The sequence below is a fragment of the Mizuhopecten yessoensis genome, unplaced genomic scaffold, assembly GCF_002113885.1.
Source record: "Mizuhopecten yessoensis strain PY_sf001 unplaced genomic scaffold, ASM211388v2 scaffold9351, whole genome shotgun sequence".
Taxonomy (NCBI): domain Eukaryota; kingdom Metazoa; phylum Mollusca; class Bivalvia; order Pectinida; family Pectinidae; genus Mizuhopecten; species Mizuhopecten yessoensis.
The window spans coordinates 82,518-107,995 of NW_018408004.1; the positions used below are offsets into that span (position 1 = coordinate 82,518).

The 25,478-nt window shown below is 34.4% G+C and overlaps 1 protein-coding gene across 3 annotated transcripts in view; it reads right to left on the minus strand.

Moving 5' to 3' along the window:
- LOC110457863 overlaps positions 1–25,069 on the minus strand; it is an 85,243-nt gene extending 60,174 nt beyond the window's left edge. For all 3 annotated transcript variants that reach the window (XR_002463727.1, XM_021509310.1, XM_021509308.1), the window contains exon 1: positions 25,016–25,069. The gene's annotated coding sequence lies outside the window, so the exon portion shown is untranslated. The remainder of the gene's footprint in view (positions 1–25,015) is intronic.
- Between the last annotated feature and the right edge of the window lie 409 nt (positions 25,070–25,478).

Genomic DNA, 25,478 nt, shown 5'->3' on the forward strand with positions numbered 1-25,478 from the left:
AAAGATCATACTACACTACTGATATAGCAGTGTAAAGATCATACTAAACTACTGATATAACTGTGTAAAGATCATACTACACTACTGATATAGCTATAAAAAGAAGCATACCACACTACTGATATAGCTGTGAAAAGATCATACTACGCTACTGATATAGCTGTGAAAAGATCATACTACACTACTGATATAGCAGTGTAAAGATCATACTACACTACTGATGTAGCTGTGAAAAGATCATACTACACTACTGCTATAGCTGTGAAAAGCTCATACCACACTACTGATATAGGTGTCAAAAGAAGCATACCGCACTACTGTTATAGCTGTGAAAAGGTCATACTACACTACTGATATAGCTGTGAAAAGATCATACTACTCTACTGATATAGATGCGAAAATATCATATTGAACTACTGATATAGCAGTGTAAAGATCAACCTAAACTACTGATATAACTGTGAAAAGATCATACTACACTACTGATATAGCTGTATAAAGATCATACTACACTACTGTTATAACAGTGTAAAGATCATACTACACTACTGATATAGCTATGAAAAGATCATGCTACACTACTGTTATAGCTGTGTAAAAATCATACTACACTACTGATATAGCTGTGAAAAGATCATACTACACTACTGTTATAGCTGTGAAAATATCATACTACACTACTGATATAGCAGTGTAAAGATCAACCTAAACTACCGATATAACTGTGAAAAGATCATACTAAACTACTGATATCGCTGTGTAAAGATCATACTACACTACTGATATAGCTGTAAAAACATCATAGTACACTACTGATATAGCTGTGTAAAGATCATACGAAACTTCTAATATAGCAGTGTAAAAATCATACTAAACTACTGATATAACTGTGAAAAGATCATACTACACTACTGATATAGCTGTGTAAAGATCATACGACACTACTGATATTGCTGTGTCAAGATCATACTACACTACTGATATAGCTGTGAAAAGATCATACTACATTACTGATATAGCTGTAAAAATATCATACTACATTACTGATATAGCTGTGAAAAGATCATATTACACTACTGATCTAGCTATGTTAAGATCATACTAAACTACTGATATACCTGTGAAAAGATCATACTACACTACTGATATAGTAGTGTAAAGATCATACTAAACTACTGATATAACTGTGCAAAGAAGCATACCACACAACTGATATAGCAGTGTAAAGATCATACCAAACTACTGATATAACTGTGAAAAGAAGCATACCACACAACTGATATAGCAGTTTAAAGATCATACTAAACTACTGATATAACTGTGTAAAGAAACATACCACACAACTGATATAGCTGTGAAAAGGTCAAATCACACTACTGATATAACTGTGAAAAGATCATGCTAAACTACTAATATAGCTATAAAAAGAAGCATACCACACTACTGATATAGCAGTGAAAAGGTCATACTACAATACTGATATAGCAGTGAAAAGGTCATACTACACTACTGTTATAGCAGTGTAAAGATCCTACTACACTACTGATATAGCTATAAAAAGAAGCATACCACACTTCTGATATAGCTGTGAAAAGATCATGCTAAACTACTGATATAGCTGTGAAAAGATCATGCCAAACTACTGTTATAGCTGTGAAAAGGTCATATCACACTACTGATATAGGTGTCAAAAGAAGCATACCACACTACTGATATAGCTGTGAAAAGGTCATACTTCACTACTGATATAGCTGTGAAAAGATCATAATACACTGCTGATATAGCAGTGTAAAGATCATACTACACTACTGTTATAGCTGTGTAAAGATCATACTACGCTACTGTTATAGCTGTGTTAAGATCATACTACACTACTGTTATAGCAGTGTAAAGATCATACTACAATACTGATATAGCAGTGAAAAGGTCATACTCGCTACTGATTTAGCTGTGAAAAGATCATGCTACACTACTGATATAGCTATAAAATGAAGCATACCACACAACTGATATAGCTGTGAAAAGGTCATATTACACTACTGATATAGCAGTGTAAAGATCATACTACACTACTGTTATAGCAGTGTAAAGATCCTACTACACTACTGATATAGCTATAAAAAGAAGCATACCACACTTCTGATATAGCTGTGAAAAGATCATGCTAAACTACTGATATAGCTGTGAAAAGATCATACTACACTACTGATATAGCTGTGAAAAGATCATACTACACTACTGATATAGCTGTGAAAAGATCATACTACACTACTGATATAGCTGTGAAAAGATCATACTACACTACTGATATAGCTGTGAAAAGATCATACTACACTACTGATATAGCTGTGAAAAGATCATACTACACTACTGATATAGCTGTGAAAAGATCATACTACACTACTGATATAGCTGTGAAAAGATCATACTACACTACTGATATAGCTGTGAAAAGATCATACTACACTACTGATATAGCTGTGAAAAGATCATACTACACTACTGATATAGCTGTGAAAAGATCATACTACACTACTGATATAGCTGTGAAAAGATCATACTACACTACTGATATAGCTGTGAAAAGATCATACTACACTACTGATATAGCTGTGAAAAGATCATACTACACTACTGATATAGCTGTGAAAAGATCATACTACACTACTGATATAGCTGTGAAAAGATCATACTACACTACTGATATAGCTGTGAAAAGATCATACTACACTACTGATATAGCTGTGAAAAGATCATACTACACTACTGATATAGCTGTGAAAAGATCATACTACACTACTGATATAGCTGTGAAAAGATCATACTACACTACTGATATAGCTGTGAAAAGATCATACTACACTACTGATATAGCTGTGAAAAGATCATACTACACTACTGATATAGCTGTGAAAAGATCATACTACACTACTGATATAGCTGTGAAAAGATCATACTACACTACTGATATAGCTGTGAAAAGATCATACTACACTACTGATATAGCTGTGAAAAGATCATACTACACTACTGATATAGCTGTGAAAAGATCATACTACACTACTGATATAGCTGTGAAAAGATCATACTACACTACTGATATAGCTGTGAAAAGATCATACTACACTACTGATATAGCTGTGAAAAGATCATACTACACTACTGATATAGCTGTGAAAAGATCATACTACACTACTGATATAGCTGTGAAAAGATCATACTACACTACTGATATAGCTGTGAAAAGATCATACTACACTACTGATATAGCTGTGAAAAGATCATACTACACTACTGATATAGCTGTGAAAAGATCATACTACACTACTGATATAGCTGTGAAAAGATCATACTACACTACTGATATAGCTGTGAAAAGATCATACTACACTACTGATATAGCTGTGAAAAGATCATACTACACTACTGATATAGCTGTGAAAAGATCATACTACACTACTGATATAGCTGTGAAAAGATCATACTACACTACTGATATAGCTGTGAAAAGATCATACTACACTACTGATATAGCTGTGAAAAGATCATACTACACTACTGATATAGCTGTGAAAAGATCATACTACACTACTGATATAGCAGTGAAAAGGTCATACTCGCTACTGATTTAGCTGTGAAAAGATCATGCTACACTACTGATATAGCTGTGAAAAGATCATGCTACACTACTGATATAGCTGTGAAAAGATCATACTACACTACTGATATAGCTGTGAAAAGATCATACTACACTACTGATATAGCTGTGAAAAGATCATACTACACTACTGATATAGCTGTGAAAAGATCATACTACACTACTGATATAGCTGTGAAAAGATCATACTACACTACTGATATAGCTGTGAAAAGATCATACTACACTACTGATATAGCTGTGAAAAGATCATACTACACTACTGATATAGCTGTGAAAAGATCATACTACACTACTGATATAGCTGTGAAAAGATCATACTACACTACTGATATAGCTGTGAAAAGATCATACTACACTACTGATATAGCTGTGAAAAGATCATACTACACTACTGATATAGCTGTGAAAAGATCATACTACACTACTGATATAGCTGTGAAAAGATCATACTACACTACTGATATAGCTGTGAAAAGATCATACTACACTACTGATATAGCTGTGAAAAGATCATACTACACTACTGATATAGCTGTGAAAAGATCATACTACACTACTGATATAGCTGTGAAAAGATCATACTACACTACTGATATAGCTGTGAAAAGATCATACTACACTACTGATATAGCTGTGAAAAGATCATACTACACTACTGATATAGCTGTGAAAAGATCATACTACACTACTGATATAGCTGTGAAAAGATCATACTACACTACTGATATAGCTGTGAAAAGATCATACTACACTACTGATATAGCTGTGAAAAGATCATACTACACTACTGATATAGCTGTGAAAAGATCATACTACACTACTGATATAGCTGTGAAAAGATCATACTACACTACTGATATAGCTGTGAAAAGATCATACTACACTACTGATATAGCTGTGAAAAGATCATGCTACACTACTGATATAGCTGTGAAAAGATCATACTACACTACTGATATAGCTGTGAAAAGATCATACTACACTACTGATATAGCTGTGAAAAGATCATACTACACTACTGATATAGCTGTGAAAAGATCATACTACACTACTGATATAGCTGTGAAAAGATCATACTACACTACTGATATAGCTGTGAAAAGATCATACTACACTACTGATATAGCTGTGAAAAGATCATACTACACTACTGATATAGCTGTGAAAAGATCATACTACACTACTGATATAGCTGTGAAAAGATCATACTACACTACTGATATAGCTGTGAAAAGATCATACTACACTACTGATATAGCTGTGAAAAGATCATACTACACTACTGATATAGCTGTGAAAAGATCATACTACACTACTGATATAGCTGTGAAAAGATCATACTACACTACTGATATAGCTGTGAAAAGATCATACTACACTACTGATATAGCTGTGAAAAGATCATACTACACTACTGATATAGCTGTGAAAAGATCATACTACACTACTGATATAGCTGTGAAAAGATCATACTACACTACTGATATAGCTGTGAAAAGATCATACTACACTACTGATATAGCTGTGAAAAGATCATACTACACTACTGATATAGCTGTGAAAAGATCATACTACACTACTGATATAGCTGTGAAAAGATCATACTACACTACTGATATAGCTGTGAAAAGATCATACTACACTACTGATATAGCTGTGAAAAGATCATACTACACTACTGATATAGCTGTGAAAAGATCATACTACACTACTGATATAGCTGTGAAAAGATCATACTACACTACTGATATAGCTGTGAAAAGATCATACTACACTACTGATATAGCTGTGAAAAGATCATACTACACTACTGATATAGCTGTGAAAAGATCATACTACACTACTGATATAGCTGTGAAAAGATCATACTACACTACTGATATAGCTGTGAAAAGATCATACTACACTACTGATATAGCTGTGAAAAGATCATACTACACTACTGATATAGCTGTGAAAAGATCATACTACACTACTGATATAGCTGTGAAAAGATCATACTACACTACTGATATAGCTGTGAAAAGATCATACTACACTACTGATATAGCTGTGAAAAGATCATACTACACTACTGATATAGCTGTGAAAAGATCATACTACACTACTGATATAGCTGTGAAAAGATCATACTACACTACTGATATAGCTGTGAAAAGATCATACTACACTACTGATATAGCTGTGAAAAGATCATACTACACTACTGATATAGCTGTGAAAAGATCATACTACACTACTGATATAGCTGTGAAAAGATCATACTACACTACTGATATAGCTGTGAAAAGATCATACTACACTACTGATATAGCTGTGAAAAGATCATACTACACTACTGATATAGCAGTGTAAAGATCATACTAAACTACTGATATAACTGTGTAAAGATCCTACTACACTACTGATATAGCTATAAAAAGAAGAAGACCACACTACTGATATAGCTGTGAAAAGGTCATACTTCACTACTGATATAGCTGTGAAAAGATCATAATACACTACTGATATAGCAGTGTAAAGATCATACTACACTACTGTTATAGCTGTGAAAAGATCATACTACACTACTGATATAGCTGTGAAAAGATCATACTACACTACTGTTATAGCTGTGAAAAGGTCATATCACACTACTGATATAGGTTTCAAAAGAAGCATACCGCACTACTGTTATAGCTGTGAAAAGGTCATACTACACTACTGAAGATCATAATACAGTACTGATATAGCAGTGCAAAGATCATACTACACTACTGTTATAGCAGTGTAAAGATCATACTACAATACTGATATAGCAGTGAAAAGGTCATACTCGCTACTGATTTAGCTGTGAAAAGATCATGCTACACTACTGATATAGCTATAAAATGAAGCATACCACACAACTGATATAGCTGTGAAAAGGTCATATTACACTACTGATATAGCAGTGTAAAGATCATACTACACTACTGTTATAGCAGTGTAAAGATCCTACTACACTACTGATATAGCTATAAAAAGAAGCATACCACACTTCTGATATAGCTGTGAAAAGATCATGCTAAACTACTGATATAGCTGTGAAAAGATCATGCTAAACTACTGTTATAGCTGTGAAAAGGTCATATCACACTACTGATATAGGTGTCAAAAGAAGCATACCACACTACTGATATAGCTGTGAAAAGATCATATTACACTACTGATATAGCAGTGTAAAGATCATACTACACTACTGTTATAGCAGTGTAAAGATCCTACTACACTACTGATATAGCTATAAAAAGAAGCATACCACACTTCTGATATAGCTGTGAAAAGATCATGCTAAACTACTGATATAGCTGTGAAAAGATCATGCTAAACTACTGTTATAGCTGTGAAAAGGTCATATCACACTACTGATATAGGTGTCAAAAGAAGCATACCACACTACTGATATAGCTGTGAAAAGATCATAATACACTACTGATATAGCAGTGTAAAGATCATACTACACTACTGTTATAGCTGTGAAAAGATCATACTACACTACTGATATAGCAGTGTAAAGATCATACTAAACTACTGATATAACTGTGTAAAGATCATACTACACTACTGATAAAGCTATAAAAAGAAGAAGACCACACTACTGATATAGCTGTGAAAAGATCATAATACACTACTGATATAGCAGTGTAAAGATCATACTACACTACTGTTATAGCTGTGAAAAGATCATAATACACTACTGATATAGCAGTGTAAAGATCATACTACACTACTGATATAGCTGTGTCAAGATCATACTACTCTACTGATATAGCTGTGAAAAGGTCATACTACACTACTGATATAGCTCTGAAAATATCATACTACTCTACTGATATAGCTGTGAAAAGGTCATACTACACTACTGATATAGCTGTGAAAAGATCATACTACTCTACTGATATAGCTGTGAAAAGGTCATACTACACTACTGATATAGCTGTGAAAAGATCATACTACTCTACTGATATAGCTGTGAAAAGGTCATACTACACTACTGATATAGCTGTGAAAAGATCATACTACTCTACTGATATAGCTGTGAAAAGGTCATACTACACTACTGATATAGCTGTGAAAAGATCATACTACTCTACTGATATAGCTGTGAAAAGGTCATATTACACTACTGATATAGCTGTGAAAAGATCATACGACACTACTGATATAGCTGTGAAAAGATCATACTACACAACTGATTTAGCTGTGTAAAGATCATACTACACAACTGATATAGCTTTGAAAAGGCCATGCTACACTACTGATATAGCTGTGAAAAGATCATGCTACACTACTGATATAGCTGTGTAAAGGCCATACCACACTTCTGATATAGCTGTGAAAAGATCATACTACACAACTGATATAGCTGTGAAAAGATTATACTACACTACATATATAGCTGTGTAAAGGCCATAATACATGACTTATATAGAATATATATAGTATCTCATAATGTGCAATAAATAAATAATTTCGTTCTTTTTCTATTACACCAAAAATAAAGGTTGTTGGGTGTCTGGGCAAGATAATTTGGGACTTATTTTCTAGCGTATCTATCAGCCATAACCAACATGTTTTTACTATACTGCATTCCCAAAAATAGTTTCCTTTTCATTTGTACAAAAGGTACACTCATTATTTTTGTGTTGGTATAGATGATCCTGAGTATGATTTTATACTGAAAGTAAATAAGTTTTGTGTCATCAGTTATGAATCGAGTTAAAAGATTTCCAGGATTCTTCACTAATATTACTATGGAGTTCTTCTTGCCATTTTCTTTGACTATTCACCGGTTTTTCAGTGTTATCATGTGTATTAAGATAATTTATTGATTTATAAGTTATATAAGGTACGTCACCATTTATATTCTGCAAAAGGTCTTTCCAAATTCTTGGTATGACATTAATAACTCCATAGTAATCTATAAAATTAACATTAATATCATACTTTTGAGAAAAATATCACAAGACATGAATTGATTGTTTTCTAATAAATCAGAAACAAAAACTACATTTTTTTTACACCAGTTTTCATAAAGAAAGCAAATATTGCCTCATTTAATTAAATAAGTATACCAAATTGGTTGTGAGACCACATTCTCTGGGGTTGTGGGGGACACATTTTCTTGCACATTTCCATCCAAAAGATATTAAATGTTTTGGCTAACAATGTTAATCCGTCTTTTGTCATTTTGAAAATGTTGTCGCCTCCAAAACACTCCAGTTTGTCTAATAATAGTGTTTTCCATGCTGCCTGATTTGAGGGGTTAATATTTTTGAGTGCATGACAAAAAGTTAAAACATGTGGGATACGGAGATATAACACAAAAAAACCGGAGTGTCCTCTAAATAAACCGCGAAGCGGTTTATGATGAGAGTACACTCCGTTTTTTTGTGTTATAGCTCCATAACATGAAAAATATATTCAAGTTAATCCTTATAATTTAATCAACTTTACACAATCCCTGTGGAAATCCATTTTTTTTGATGGACTCTTTTCTCTTAGAAAGAATTGCGCTGCTGTATCAGCCAATCAAAAGCGACGTTACAAACGGCGACGTCATTTTTTTACGTTATGGGCTGATAACATAAATTTTTAAGCCATTGAAAAAACTTGTTACAAGCACGATTAAATTATTCTGAAATATCTGTTCCGTGCACGGTTATAAACCTGATTTACAAGACATGAAAATTATAGTTTATACTTACAATACTGGTATATATATGAGATTTGAATGATAGGTGTCACGCATTGTAGGTACGAATTACCTGTGGTCAGTGTCCACCAGGTACATGTAGGCAATAATACTAATCCTGCTACGTAATGTGACGAACAATGGTAAATGAGTTATTCTAAGAAAGTTTGTATATTAAACTTCTTTAGAGGCTTTACGATAATAAAAGCTCCACACGTAAGTCTCATCTTAACTTTCATAAATGACATAGATACTGGCAGAGAAAATTTCATCGAAATGTCTTTTAAACTTTATTGTAAAAAGTCGTCGTAACATGAATTTGATAATAAATAGTGATATTAAAAAATCTTAAGAATAAGCATGTTATTTTTACTTTCAAAAGTGTGGAATGATATTTTTCTCCCACCTAAAATAGATATTGCGGTTGCAAGAAACACGTGTGTTAGTTGTATGGTTTTCCAGCTAATCCAATGAGTTACAAATATTTTCTGTGGTGTGCCATTATTAACGTAATGTAAGTTCATTGATTTCATATGCATCCTATTTGGAAAATCCTCCCGTTTTTTCCCTGACCAGGAGTTTACATTTTAAGTCTTTTCAATGCCGCTTTTTTAGCCAGGAAATACAATAATATCGACCCAAGTGGGAAATAGCCTCATGCAGAATAGCACGCTTTTTGTCATGCCATAACAAGTGAACGGCGATATTCAATGACCATCTGTACATTAGTCAGACTACAGTCGATGGAATTGCAACTGAGAGTAAAAGAATAGGTGAAAAACAATCTTCCTCTACCTTGAGGGAGAGACGGAAAAATCTCTAACCCGAGGGGGTAGTTGTTTAAACAGCTTTTTCCGTTGTGACTTTTTTCTCCACGGATCGACAGAGATTTTGCTAATTTTTTAGCATGTATGATAAAGTTATCCTGGGCAAGAAAGGGATTCAAGAATGTTCATTTTACATCTCACTGCCCGCCCGTGACATTACAATGGTTCAACAATGATTTGACGTCATCAAAAAAGCAAATTCCTATGCCGCATTTTGGAAGATGTCGACGGAAGAATATTTTTTTAACAGTATATAAACCGTACATTCCAGGAAGATGGGACTTTTTTCTTAAAAATAATTTCAATTGGGTATGTTCGTTCTCTCTGATCGCTTTGATATTTTCAAAACAATATTCATCCCCTACCCTGAGGGGGGTCACATAGAAATATTTACATTTGCACTGCATAGTGCCTAGATAACTCTACTGTAACATATTTTCCAATGAACTACAACGGGGATTAGGTCAGTGTAGTGATACATAATTTGTTTGACAGAACTACTTTAACGGGCGAAATGACTCGCGTTTCAGTGAGAATTTTAAAAAGGACACTATAAATAAACAGGAAAAATACAAAAACAGTAGAAAATAGAAATAGAATGTTATAAAAGGGTAAGAAACAATGGTATCCGGTCTCCGAAAATGGCCCACTTTCTATCGTTCCGGCCGTGACCAACACGTGTACCACATGTACAGCTTCAACGGAAAACACAGTCATGCCCACCACAGTTTTAACAGAAAGCACAGCATCACACTTGTCTACTCCATCTTCTGCATATCAGTCTAATTCGTCTTCATTCACGTCAGGTTTCTTGAGTAATTCTACCTTTCATGGATGTTCATTTACCTTCGGTAAACAGTGAAAACTTGTGTCAGCCGCCTCAAAACTTTCAATAATGGCCGCCTCCGCCAGCTGATCTCTGACCTAATTACCGCCAAGTGGCGATGTTCCGCTATGTTGTGTCTTAAAATGTTATTGTATGACAGTTATATCGCTAAATGGCTTCAACATATATTAAAATGGAAACATTTTAGTATACAAATTGGTTATTGACATATATGCATTTAAATTATTTTTTTTTTATTATTAAATTGATGTGTTTACTGTGGAACCTTCTTGTTTATTGTTTTTGTCGGCCTGGTTGCCCTTGACAACGACTGTGGAATGCGAAACTACCCGGCTGTTCCGAACAGTTTACCGCTGACCCAGTCGGTGTGCATAAGAGTTATAAAACAGCAATTAACAATACTCGCAACACTGCACAACTAATATTGTTGGTTTGGAATATAAATATAAGGATTGGTTGTCATATTTTTGACGTTTATTGCCGTGTAAACTACATCGGGCTTGCGATATATTGAATGGGGCGTTAAACACCATGTTAAATATATCGCAAACCCGATGTAGTTAACACGCCAATAAACGTCAAAAATATGACAACCAATCCTTAAATGTCTAACCCTCGAGTGACTATTTGGTTTTCTAACTCTGACAGAACCTCTGATGGGACAATCATAAAAATCACCCTGCCCCATGTCATGATAAGTGCTTTAAGTTTAATCAACTTTTTATCAAAATTTAATTTTGGAATTTCATGAAGATTGACACTAAATTCTATTCCCAGGAGCATGAATTTTGTCCTTCCCCACTGCAATTTTAGATCAGGTAAAAATGTATCTTCACTATGTATTGTGCTCCCTATCCAAACCACCTGGGTTTTGTCTATATTTAACTTCAAACCAGATATTTTAGCGAAAGTATTCAATTCTGCTATCGACTCTTTTAAAGACCTTTTTGAACCGTCTAAAATGAGAGAAGTATCATCAGCATACTGAGAAATAAGGATGGACTTTTATTTACTTCTATACCCTTAATCTTATTGTTATTTCTAAGTCTTATGCCTAGTATTTCAACACACAACATAAAAATGTAGGGGGCGATTGGATCACCTTGGCGACAGCCTCTTTTTATGTTTAGAAATGATGAAAGATTACCACCTTGGTTTATAGTTGAACTTACATTGGTGTGTAGTAGTTTTACCCAGCATCTAATATCAGAACCAACATTAAAATATTTTAAAACTTTATCAACAAATTCCCATGAGACTGAGTCGAATGCTTTCTCAAAATCTACCATTAATAACATACCTGGAATATATCTTTCTTCTGCATATTGCATAATGTCATAAACTAATCTAGTATTTTCCCCTATATAACGGCCTGAAAGAAATCCTGTTTGATCTTCACTAATTAATTTATCTAAAACTGTTCTAATTCTACCTGCTATCGATCCAGACGCTATTTTATAGACTATATTCAATAATGTTATGGGTCGCCAATTTTTTATGAACTGCCTAGGTTTATCTCCCTTGGGAATACATGTTATAATACCTTGCCTTTGTGTTACTGATAGCAAACCTTTCCTATACCCACAATTTATAGATCTAACAATGAACCCCCCTAGCTGTTTCCAGAAACACTTAAAAAAATCCACAGTAAACCCATCAGAACCAGGACTTTTGTTATTTTTCATATTTTTCAAAGTTTTTGTTGCTTCATCTAAAGTAATTAACCCTTCTAGACCAAAAGAATAGTTATTTTCTAATTTTGAAACATCACATGTATTCAAAAAATCTGCTAAATCTGTATCATCAATATCAGTATTATTATCATATAATTTTTCATAAAATAAACAAACTTCTTCTAAAATTTCATCCTGTTGTGTAATAATAACATAATCATCTTTCTGTATCTTTGGTATAATCTTGGAAGTATAATTCCTATTTTCTAAATTGAAAAAAGTATTTGTTGGCTTGTCTCCTTCCTCTTGCCATCTTGCCCTAGATCTAATTATACTTCCTTTTACCTTCCTCAATCTAATATTTTCCAATTCCCTTTTCTTAATTTCTAAATCTTCTATGTCTACATATTCCTGCTCTTCAATAGTTTGTATTTTTCTCTTAATATCATCTTCCTCCCTACTTTGCTGTTTCTTTCTATAAGATGAATAAGATATACTTTTACCTCTGATTTCCATTAACCGTATACGCCGTCAAAATGAAGATCATTTCGTATATTAACATCCGACGAATGGTTAAAATGCTTTACAAAGGGAAAAAAAGGTCGGAGCGAGTAACATTGATTAATATGGTAGCTTCTTTGTGAGGTTAATATAGTCCAATGAATCTACTTCGATATATGAGTATACCTGGAAATTATACAGTAAACATCACTTTATATATATATTTTTTATAGCGTCTTATTTTTTTTTAAATTTAATAGTCGGGTTAGTCATTTGATATTTTTTCTCTTATTTGTTGTAGTTGTATACGCGCATTGACGAATTGCTCTGCTATTGGCCCGATGGAAATTCATAAATAAGCCGCCATTGTTTACTTCACACACAAAAAAAAACATTATCGTATGGAGATTTATTTCAAACATGTTTTACCAATTAACGTTAATTTTTGAGTTATTAACAATCTTATTTACATTTTGTACGTATCTTTCTGTACACGGTGTTTCATGGATATAGCTACGGTAGCAGAACTGGACTGAGTCGATTGCCGGCGACTATTGCGCGTATTCATGAAACCGTTTACATGCTCAAGCATGGATTCTGAGCTCAAACCAGCTTTCTTATTACTCGCTTAAATTATGTCAACGGTAAAAAAAGTCAAGCGTAAACATAGAAAACCGTAGCTGTTTTAAGTCTTTTCATATTTATTTTTATACAAATCATTGACAATTTTGTTTTAAAAGAACAAGGAATAAGGTTAGAGCACAAAGTAAAATCTAAAGCATGAGACCGGTTCCATGAATACAGACTATTGTAGCTCAATTACTAGAGCGCCGGTTCAGAGTCTAAGGGTCCCGGGTTCGAACCCCAGTTAAGCCGTGCAATGCACTGCTCTCCTCCTGTTCAGTGGTGCTGTGTTGTAAATAATGTTGTCGTCGGGGGCGAAGACTTAGATAAAGGAGAGAGAATCATGTAGCATAACTGTGCTGGATCGATCGCTGGCGACCAGCTCCATTGGTAGTACATCCGTCTAAAACTCGGCAGATCCCGGGTTCGAATCCCAGTCCGGCTGAGTATTTAAATATCTCCTGTTACACTTTGAAGACATGTATGATCTTACTGAACCGTGAAATAAGCGTAGCATATCTCAATCCAGAAAACCTTATATTGTGGCATATACGCTATATAGAAAGTCATATAGACGAAGAGCAAGCTAAGCTGAAGGCGGAAGCGGGATAGACATAGTCATGTATAGATATAGTCATATAGTCATGTATGATGATTTATTGAAGTTAAATTAAAAAAGCATTAATATGACAGTTACCATTCATTTTGCAGGATGAACTTAATGATATCGTGGCAGTTTGGAGCTCACCTCATACATGTATCAGACCATCACGAAATGATCGAAGAGTACCAAGTGGTCGTCCAAATCTGATGGCTTATACTCGTAATCATCCTGGGTCCCTTTGAAAAGCTATGTCCAGTAACAGATGAAAAAATAGATCTGTGTGTAGATGAAGTAACATTTCGATCCGTAATCCACGTGATGAAGACGTTTATGCAATGAGTATATAGATATTATCAGAAGACGGCAAATGGATCCAGCAAAAGATGTCCTCTCGGCAAATGCCCTTTTTAAATCCAAGACAGGAAATTGCCATGTTGTTGTCATGAAAATGTACACTTCGGTCAGCTTGAATACATATATTGCCATTATTATCATTGTGAAGGCACGGTATGATTTCAGATAAGATACGGTCCCTTTTAATTATTTTCAGCTCGCATGTATGGCCGGCAAACTTAACTTTCACATGAGCAAGTTTTTATAATAACCATGACAAAACACCCTTCATAACAATACAGTTCGATACTTTTTATACATGTACATATTTCATGCCAAGATATTGACAAGAGCCAAGGACTTGTTTTTGATTATTAACAAATAAAGCCTTAATAGTATAGTTATACGTTTTAGTTTTAATTGTTGTTCGAGCACACGCAGCATATTTTATATAGCTCTTTATTAGTAAAAATAACTATCCATATGTATCTTAACATAGTCAAATTTAGGTTGTGTCTATTGCACAAACAATGATCGAAATTGCCCAAGTATCTCCTTAAATATTGTCTTTTTGGTATCATTGCTGGTGTCATTACAATTTGTAATTACACACCGTTATAACGAATAATTTGTAAATTCTTTGAAAGCAAAACAAGTATTTCCGAATAGCTGATTTTCTCACAAATCATCACAATGAATGCGACATCGTGTTGTTACCATGGTATATTTGAGTTACATGACTATCCGTAAGTAAATCGATAAGACAAGATAACAAATCGATACCACATCTGTCATTTGAAGAACATATATACGACGACCGACTAAGAAAGCATACATTATACCCGGAATGACCTCGTATTAAATACATAATATAATAATTAAATTCCATTCATCCGTGCGTGGAAGTAAATTGTACCTTTGACCTTGATGTCACCAAGTCCGACCAGACATTCTATTTCGAGTAAAACCATTTTCTAATGCGGTTTATTTTCAAGTATTCCCTTACTGCTAAATCGAAACGATAGATGTGCAATGTATCCTGCTGCAGGTAGGTGGTTTTAAGTAGTATATACATAGTTTCTATAATGAACACACAGTTACGTTACATAAATAAAATTCACTATATCAGTAAAAGAATCATTTTGTAATGATACATGTCGTATAAGAATAGTTTAGTTTCTAAAATATATATCTAAAGTGGCATGATATTGACATATAGCGTATGGTTGAACTCGCGTTGATTTTAGTTTGAAACCTATAGGCTGACTAGATTATTATTCAATAGAAAGTGAGGAATGCAATGCATATAGTAAAAATTTCTTAAACGAATTTGATTGGATATTTCGTATAACACTTCATAGTCCAAATGTCTAACTATCCCTATATGTAGTAGAGTACACTAGCTAAACTCATCAAATACAGAATAAATTCTTAATGTACATGGATTCATTAAGATCAAAAATATCCCACATTTTACTTATGTCCGTTTTACACAGACACTACAATGCTATTCAAAATTGTTGATATATTAACACTGGCATACATTTTATACTGGTATGTTATGAAAATAATCTTGTAGTTTTTATAATGTATGGGTTTATTTTCTGGCATTTACATTATTCGGTTTTGTACAGATATTATGGATATCCAAGTTAATTTAATTTGATTGAATCATTTATCGAAAAACGTATTATCTTTTTCATACAAAGCTTTTCAAGTGAAAGTATAGAATTAAGACGAACCAATGTCACCAGTTGCACTGAATTTGAATTACTATGTGAACCGTGAGTTATATATATACTGTTGATTGTGTTTGGTTTTTGGTTTGGTTTAGTATTGTTTAACGTCCTATCATCAGCTATGGTCATTTAATGACGGCCTCCCCTGTGTGCAAGATGCATGCGTGTAGTGTGCGATATGTTCGTGTTTGTCTCCTTGTGATAGCGCGGAACTGATGCCGACTTTATAGTGCTACCTCACTGAAACATACTGCCGAAGACACCCACCAGGACACCCCACCCGGTCACATTAAACAGACAACGGGCGAATCAGTCGTCCCACTCTTAAATTGCTGAGCGTTAAGCAGGAGTAGAAACTCTCGGCCAGGGGACAGAACCCAAGGCCTTCCTCACAGGGGCGACCACTCAACTAAAGGCCAAAAGTGAGGCATTGTCAAGGGAGACATTAGGAAGAAGAACACTGTTTAGAAAGAAGAGAAAAGATAAGATCCCATATTTTGTCGCCTCTTACGATCATGCAATGGGGACAGCAGGTACAATTTGTACTCCCTACCTGCAGGGACTGTTGATTCTATTCTATCATAAACATAAAAAAGTAAAACATAGTCAATGGGAATAGAAAATGGAAATTTAAGTTTAACTAAAAATGTATAATATAAAATGACCCCTCATATAAAGTTTTATCCAAATCACTTTCCTTAACTAAAATGTTTCCTTAACTGAAAATCGCCAAGGAATTCCAAAGATAAGTTTTTCTGATAAATGTGTTTCATGATCCCTTCTTAACTTAACAAAGGAGCTCTTTAAAGAGGTATGGCGGGAAACTGCCGGTATTTCCCTATAAGTCGGCATTTATGAAAACGGGGGAAAAAAATTAAGGAGTAAAACATTTCGTGTAGCAAAAATGCATACAAAAGATACAAAACCAATTTCATATAAATCTTTAAACTGCTGAGAAATTAGGTATTGCTAATATGATACTGCAAATATAGCCATATACGCTACATCTATGAAAGTGATGGGTTTCCCGGACTTAAAAAAATACTTCCAACACTTTCCCATCCGAGGACCAACTTTTGAATAAACTTTTTGTGACCGTGATGTAATATGCAAAAATGAATCGTATTACGGAAAAGTGGTCCTCCTTTGGGAAAGTGCTCAAAATACTGAAAAACAGGGGTGATCAAATTTTTCTAAACTAAGACCGGTGTTTTTCGGGTTAAATAAGTTTGAAATTGCCAATGTGTAACGCAGTTTACTTGCGACTAGAAAATAAACGGTGCAGGTTCGAATCCTCCTTCAGGTTTTTTTTTCTTAATATTTAGGCTTGTGATCATTTTCCTTAATAAGGCAATGTTGTTGTTTTTTAAATCGATGGAAGTTTTGTTTACATTTTATCAGTTAAGTTAGTAATAATTTCTTAACTATTTAGTGCGACATACTTCTATCGAAGCATGTCAACAAATCCCTGTACACGTGTACAGTATAGCTACGCTTTGTAGGTAAGACACTATTTTTGATGAAATTTATGAATTGTTTTACCCTCCAACTGGCAATAGTAATTATATCAAGTGCTTAAACACCAACAAATAATGCCGAAATACCAAATATGTGGTCTGTTTACAATAATCTATTCTTAGACAAAGGGATTCCTATATTGCTACCTGTATAACATACCTGAGGACGCGTCATAACAGTGCGCGCACTAGCGTAACATAGCTTTGGGGAAATAGGCATAGCAACCAGCCAAATCTCTTTATGAACGTTCATTAAACCGGGGCCCTCCTGATACATGTAATGTAATCATTAGATTAGCTTAAGGTGTCTCGTTCGGTTCCCAATGTATCTTGAAATCTCATGAGACAGAACGTATTATCCAAACATTGTGCTCATAAAAAACATGTCAGTACAATGATTTCTTTAGTTTGATTAGGTTTGAAGGAATTTTATGACTGCAAGTACTGAAGCTATCTTTACCTATGTTTCATCACAGCAGGGAAAATATCTTCTGTATAAGAAGTTCTGAAATTGTCGGGGTTTTTTTGGTTTTTGTTTTAAGCGATAGAGGGACAGAGATAATAAAATAATGTCATCTGTCCTTTACTAAACATGTGTATACAGTATCATCTGTCCTATACCTTACGTGTGTACATTTGTAGGTCATCTGTCCTATACTAAACATGTGTATATCATCTGTCCTATACTTAACGTGTGTACATTTGTAGGTTATCTGTCCTATACTAAACATGTGTAGGTCATCTGTCCTATACTTAACATGTGTAAGTCATCTGTCCTATACTAGACATGTGTATATCATCTGTTCTATACTTAACGTGTGTACATTTGTAGGTTATCTGTCCTATACTAAACATGTGTAGGTCATCTGTCCTATACTAAACATGTGTAGGTCATCTGTCCTTTACTAAACATGTGTAGGTCATCTGTCCTTTACTAAACATGTGTATAGCATCTGTCCTATGCTAAACATGTGTATATCATCTGTACTATACTTAACATTTGTAGATCATCTGTCCTATACTGCAAATGTGTAAGTCATCTGTCCTATACTAAACATGTGTATAACATCTGTCCTATACTTAACGTGTGTAAGTTTGTAGGTCATCTGTCCTATACTAAATATGTGTCAATCAACTGTCCTATACTTAACGTCTGTACATTTGTACGTCATCTGTCCTATACTAAACATGTGTAGGTCATCTGTCCTATACTAAATATGTGTCAATCATCTGTCCTATACTTAACGTTTGAAGATCATCTGTCCTATGCTAAACATGTGTATATCATCTGTCCTATACTTAACGTGTGTAGATTTGGAGGTCATCTGTCCTATACTAAATATGTGTCAATCATCTGTCCCATACTTAACGTTTGAAGATCATCTGTCCTATACTAAACATGTGTAGGTCATCTGTCCTTTTCTAAACATGTGAAGGCCATTTGCCCTATACTAAACATGTGTATATCATCTGTCCTTTACTACACATGTGTATACAGTATCATCTGTCCTATACCTAACGTGTGTACATTTTTAGGTCATCTGTCCTATACTAAACATATGTATATCATCTGTCCTATACTTAACGTGTGTAGATTTGTAGGTCATCTGTCCTATACTAAACATGTGTAGGTCATCTGTCCTATACTAAACATGTGTAGGTCATCTGTCCTATACTAAATATGTGTAGGTCATCTGTCTTTTACTAAACATGTGAAGGCCATTTGCCCTATACTAAACATGTGTATATCATCTGTCCTTTACTAAACATGTGAAAATCGACTGTCCTATACTTAACGTGTGTAAATTTGTATGTCATCTGTCCTATACTAAACATATGTAGGTCATCTGTCCTATACTAAACATGTGTAGGTCATCTGGCCTATACTTAACATGTGTAGGTCATCTGTCTTTTACTAAACATGTGTATTGCATCTGTCCTTTACTAAACATGTGTATAGCATCTGTCCTATACTAAACATGTGTATAGCATCTGTCCTATACTTAACATGTGTATATCATATGTACTATACTTAACATTTGTAGATCATCTGTCCTATACTGCAAATGTGTAAGTCATCTGTCCTATACTAAACATGTGTATACCATCTGTCCTATACTTAACGTGTGTAAATTTGTAGGTCATCTGTCCTATACTAAATATGTGTCAATCATCTGTCCTATACTTAACGTTTGAAGATCATCTGTCCTATACTAAACATGTGTATATCATCTGTCCTATACTTAACATGTGTAGATTTGTAGGTCATCTGTCCTATAATAAACATGTGTAGGTCATATGTCCTATACTAAACATGTGTAGGTCATCTGTCCTTTACTAAACATGTGAAGGCCATTTGCCCTATACTAAACATGTGTATATCATCTGTCCTATACTAAACATGTGTAGGTCATACGGCCTATACTAAACATGTGTAGGTCACCTGTCCTTTACTAAACATGTGTATAGCATCTGTCCTATACTAAACATATGTAGGTCATCTGTCCTATACTAAACATGTGTATTGCATCTGTCCTATACTAAACATATGTAGGTCATCTGTCCTTTACTAAACATGTGAAGGCCATTTGCCCTATACGAAACATGTGTATATCATCTGTCCTATACTAAACATGTGTAGGTCATCCGGCCTATACTAAACATGTGTAGGTCACCTGTCCTTTACTAAACATGTGTATAGCATCTGTCCTATACTAAACATATGTAGGTCATCTGTCCTTTACTAAACATGTGTATAGCATATGTCCTATACTTAACGTGTGTAGGTCATCTGTCCTTTAATAAACATGTGTATAGCATCTGTCTTATACTTAACATGTGTAGGTCATCTGTCCTATACTAAACATGTGTATAGCATCTGTCCTTTACTAAACATGTGTATAGCATCTGTCCTATACTTAACGTGTGTACATGTGTATGTCATCTGTCCTATACTAAACATGTGTATAGCATCTTTCCTTTACAAAACACGTATAAATCACCTTTCCTATACTAAACATGTGTATAGCATCTGTCCTTTACTTAACATGTGTATAGCACCTGTCCTATATTTAACGTGTGTACATTTGTAGGTCATCTGTCCTATCATAAACATGTGTATATAATCTGTCATATACTAAACATGTGTATAGCATCTGTCCTATACTTAACATGTGTAAATCATCTTCCCTATTCTATACATGTGTAAATCGTCTGTCCTATACTAAACATGTAATTATAATTGTGGTGTGACTAACACATTGTGTTATCAAACGTGTGGTGTGAGTAACATATGGCGTCATTATAATTGTGGTGTGACTAACATATGATTTGATTATAAGTATGGTGTGACTTTCACATGATGTCTGTATAAGTGTGGTGTGACTTACGCATGATTTAATTATAAGTGTGGTGAGACTTACACATGGTGTTATCATAAGTGTGGTGTGACGTACACAAGGTGTTATCATAAGTGTGGTGTGACTTACACATGGTGTTATCATAATTTAGGTGTGACTTACACACGGTGTTATCATAAGTGTGGTGTGACGTACACATGGTGTTATCATAAGTGTGGTGTGACTAACACATGACGTCATTATAAGTGTGGTGTGACTAACACATGACGTCGTTTTAAGTGTGGTGTGACGTACACATGGTGTTATGATAAGTGTGGTGTGACTAACACATGGTGTTATTATAAGTGTTGTGTGACGTACACATTGTGTTATCATAAGTTAGGTGTGACTTACACATTGTGTTATTATAAGTGTGGTGTTACTTACACATGGTGTTATCATAAGTGTGGTGTGACTTACACATGGTGTTATCATAAGTTAGGTGTGACTTACACATGGTGTTATCATAAGTGTGGTGAGACGTACACATGGTGTTATTATAAGTGTGGTGTGACCAACACATGACGTCATCATAAATGTGATGTGACTTACACATGACGTCGTTTAAAGTGTGGTGTGACGTACACATGGTGTTCTCATAAGTGTGGTGTGACTTACGCATGATTTAATTATAAGTGTGGTGAGACTTGCACATGGTGTTATCATAAGTGAGGTGTGACTTACACATGGTGTTATAATAAGTTAGGTGTGACTTACACATGGTGTTATCATAAGTGTGGGGTGACTTACACATGACGTCGTTTAAAGTGTGGTGTGACGTACACATGGTGTTATCATAAGTGTGGTGTGACTTACACATGATGTAATTATTAGTGTTGTGTGGATATACCCTACACTCTAAAAATGTACAGAGACATACCATGGAAGTTTAACAGAGTCGAACTAACACTACTTCACATTTTTGTTTCGAAATAAATGTATTTTGGCGTAACGATTGATTGGGTTTTTCCATACTGAGCACTACGCCTACACATTCCATAGGAGGTGTTTCCTAATAAGTGTAAGGTAGATCAGGTAGATTGTGTAAATGAGGTAGAGGAATAGATATATTCTAGATGTCTAGATTAAATAGCATATCACACATTATTCGCAATTACTAATGTTTTAAATGAATTTTCACCGAAAACAATAAAAAAAAAATGCTCTCATTATTCCAAATTCCCTGCTGTGTGCAATGGTACCCTTTGACAAAAAGTACATTTAAATGTTTAAGGAGCGATAGAAAACCAGCATTATAAAGAAAGTATCAGGTTATACTATCGGATAACACAATGCGGTAGCGCTATAGTACGATGGCCGATATGGGCCGGCAGAAACGTATCATGACTTAATACAAATCTGCCCGACAGTTTTATTAGAGAAAAATATGTCCGACAGATAAATATCATGACTCCACATAAATATTCCAGGCAGTTTTCTCAGAGAAAAATATGTCCGGCAGAAATGTATCATGACTTTATATAACTCTGCCCGACAGAAAAAATGTCCGACATCAAGGTACTTTGTAATATATCTACCAGATAATAGGGGGAAGCACTGGAGTGCTATATCAGGAAACTAAACAGAGCACGAAACATGATTCCAAAAATAATGACTTACCTTTACGCGGTATGAGTAAATGGCAGCGGACAACATTATAACCCACATGTGAAACAAAGCCCAGCAACATAACTGCAAATGTGTTTCAACTCCTTAGCATGTATCATTTACGCATTATTGCTTCTGTAATATATGCATGTCATTGAAATTCATTTTTGTTTGATGTACTTTATGTGTGTTTTACCTGTAGTATGATTTCTGATGTACTTTACGTGACTTTTACCTGTAGTATGATTTCTGATGTACTTTATGTGACTTTTACCTGTAGTATGATTTCTGATGTACTTTATGTGTGTATGATTTCTGATGTACTTTATGTGTGTTTTACCTGTAGTATGATTTCTGATGTACTTTATGTGACTTTTACCTATAGTATGATTTCTGATGTACTTTAAGTGACTTTTACCTGTAGACTGATTTTTCTGATGTACTTTATGTGACTTTTACCTGTAGTATGATTTCTGATGTACTTTATGGGTGTTTTACCTGTAGTATGATTTTTGATGTACTTTATGTGACTTTTACCTGTAGTATGATTTCTGATGTACTTTATGTGACTTTTACCTGTAGTATGATTTCTGATGTACTTTATGTGACTTTTACCTATAGTATGATTTCTGATGTACTTTATGTGACTTTTACCTGTAGTATGATTTCTGATGTACTTTATGTGACTTTTACCTGTAGTATGATTTCTGATGTACTTTATGTGACTTTTACCTGTAGTATGATTTCTGATGTACTTTATGTGTGTTTTACCTGCAGTATGATTTCTGATGTACTTTATGTGTTTTATCTGTAGTATGATTCATGATGTCTTATCAATCAAGCATGAATACTAGAGAAAAGAAAAACCTCGTTTAGTTTCAGAACTGTTGATATTTGGAATGGGTAATAAAATAAACAACTATAAGAGACTTCGAAATCAAATTAGATAAACATTGGCAAAACAAGAGCTTAAATACAATCATTTGGCTAGTTACAGACAGATATCTGGAAATGACAAATTATATTATTTATAGAGGCTGTCAATAGGTCCATCACTCATCCTATTAAAGTGCCAAAAAAAAAAAACAATGCCGGGCAGATTCATATACAGTCATGTTACGTTTCTGTCGGAAATATTTTTCTCAAAGAAAACTGCTGGGCAGATTTATGTTAAGTCATGATAATGCCGGCCAATATCGGCCATCGTACTATAGAGTAACATCATATAGGTTAATTTAGTCCGTTTAAAATGCACGTGTTACCTGTCATGTATTAAAGCATTCATGTACGAACCTGCTTTACGTTTGCTCATCAGAGGCCACAACATTTTCGTCGGCTTATTTTAATATTCATAAACCAATGATTCAGTCTGCTTCTCATAGGTATTGCCATAAAACGATTATCTATATACATGTATTTGTTGAGTAGTTTAATTTTGGTTCTTCCAATGAAAACACCATCAGTAGTATATTAACCATATAATGTACCGTGTGTTTTAGACAGAAATGTAATATACAGCCATTGGTAAAGATTATATCGTTTACAGTTCGTTATGTCATGGATGGAGTCAATCCTATCACGTCCATTAAGGCACTACAAGGTACATCCATTAAGGAAGTCCCCGTTCAGATCGAGACGACGCTTTCACTACAGCCCTCGTCTCTGCCACAGCCTATATGTCTAGCTGGTACAGTTATACGATCAATGATAGATAATATGTCACGATTTTCTCCTCGTGTATTACATTTCTTTCAAGATATTGACATAGGTGCACACATGATAATATAAACTTAGGAAGACTAAAAACAGGAAACATCGCGCCTATGATTTAGTTAACATCGACGGGAAAATATTATAAACGTTTGTTTTTTCACATATGATTCCTTAAATCATATTAGATTCATACCTATCTTAAAATAGTGTATAAAGGATCATAACAGACACATACGATGTCACTGTGTTCTTACCTTACATGTACCGGATCCACCCGTTTACCTTGACTGCCCTCATGGTTATGTATACACTTACCCTACCCGCCGCTATCCATAGTAAACAGAATGGTTTTTCGTTCATTGATTTGGAGGCTAGCCCAATGAATACAATTTTGAATACAATACACTTGTACCAGTTTGTATGATACAATATTAAATGTGGTGTAGAAATTAGAAGCGGGAAAAGGCAATCAGCGTCAGGTACCTATTCTTTTCCCATTATGATTTTCCACAGTTCTCAAAATGAACTGTATTTTGATACACGGTGCGTATCGATGCATTCCACTCTCAAGTAATTTTACCTCAATGTCCACGCTAGGCTGTTTTAGGTGAAATCTCAGAACTGACTGCACATGTTCAGGCTTGCACGGCCCCTCACACCCTAACAAATATAGATAAGATTGAAATGGTGCGAATGGCGATTGACCCAGTCCAGTTC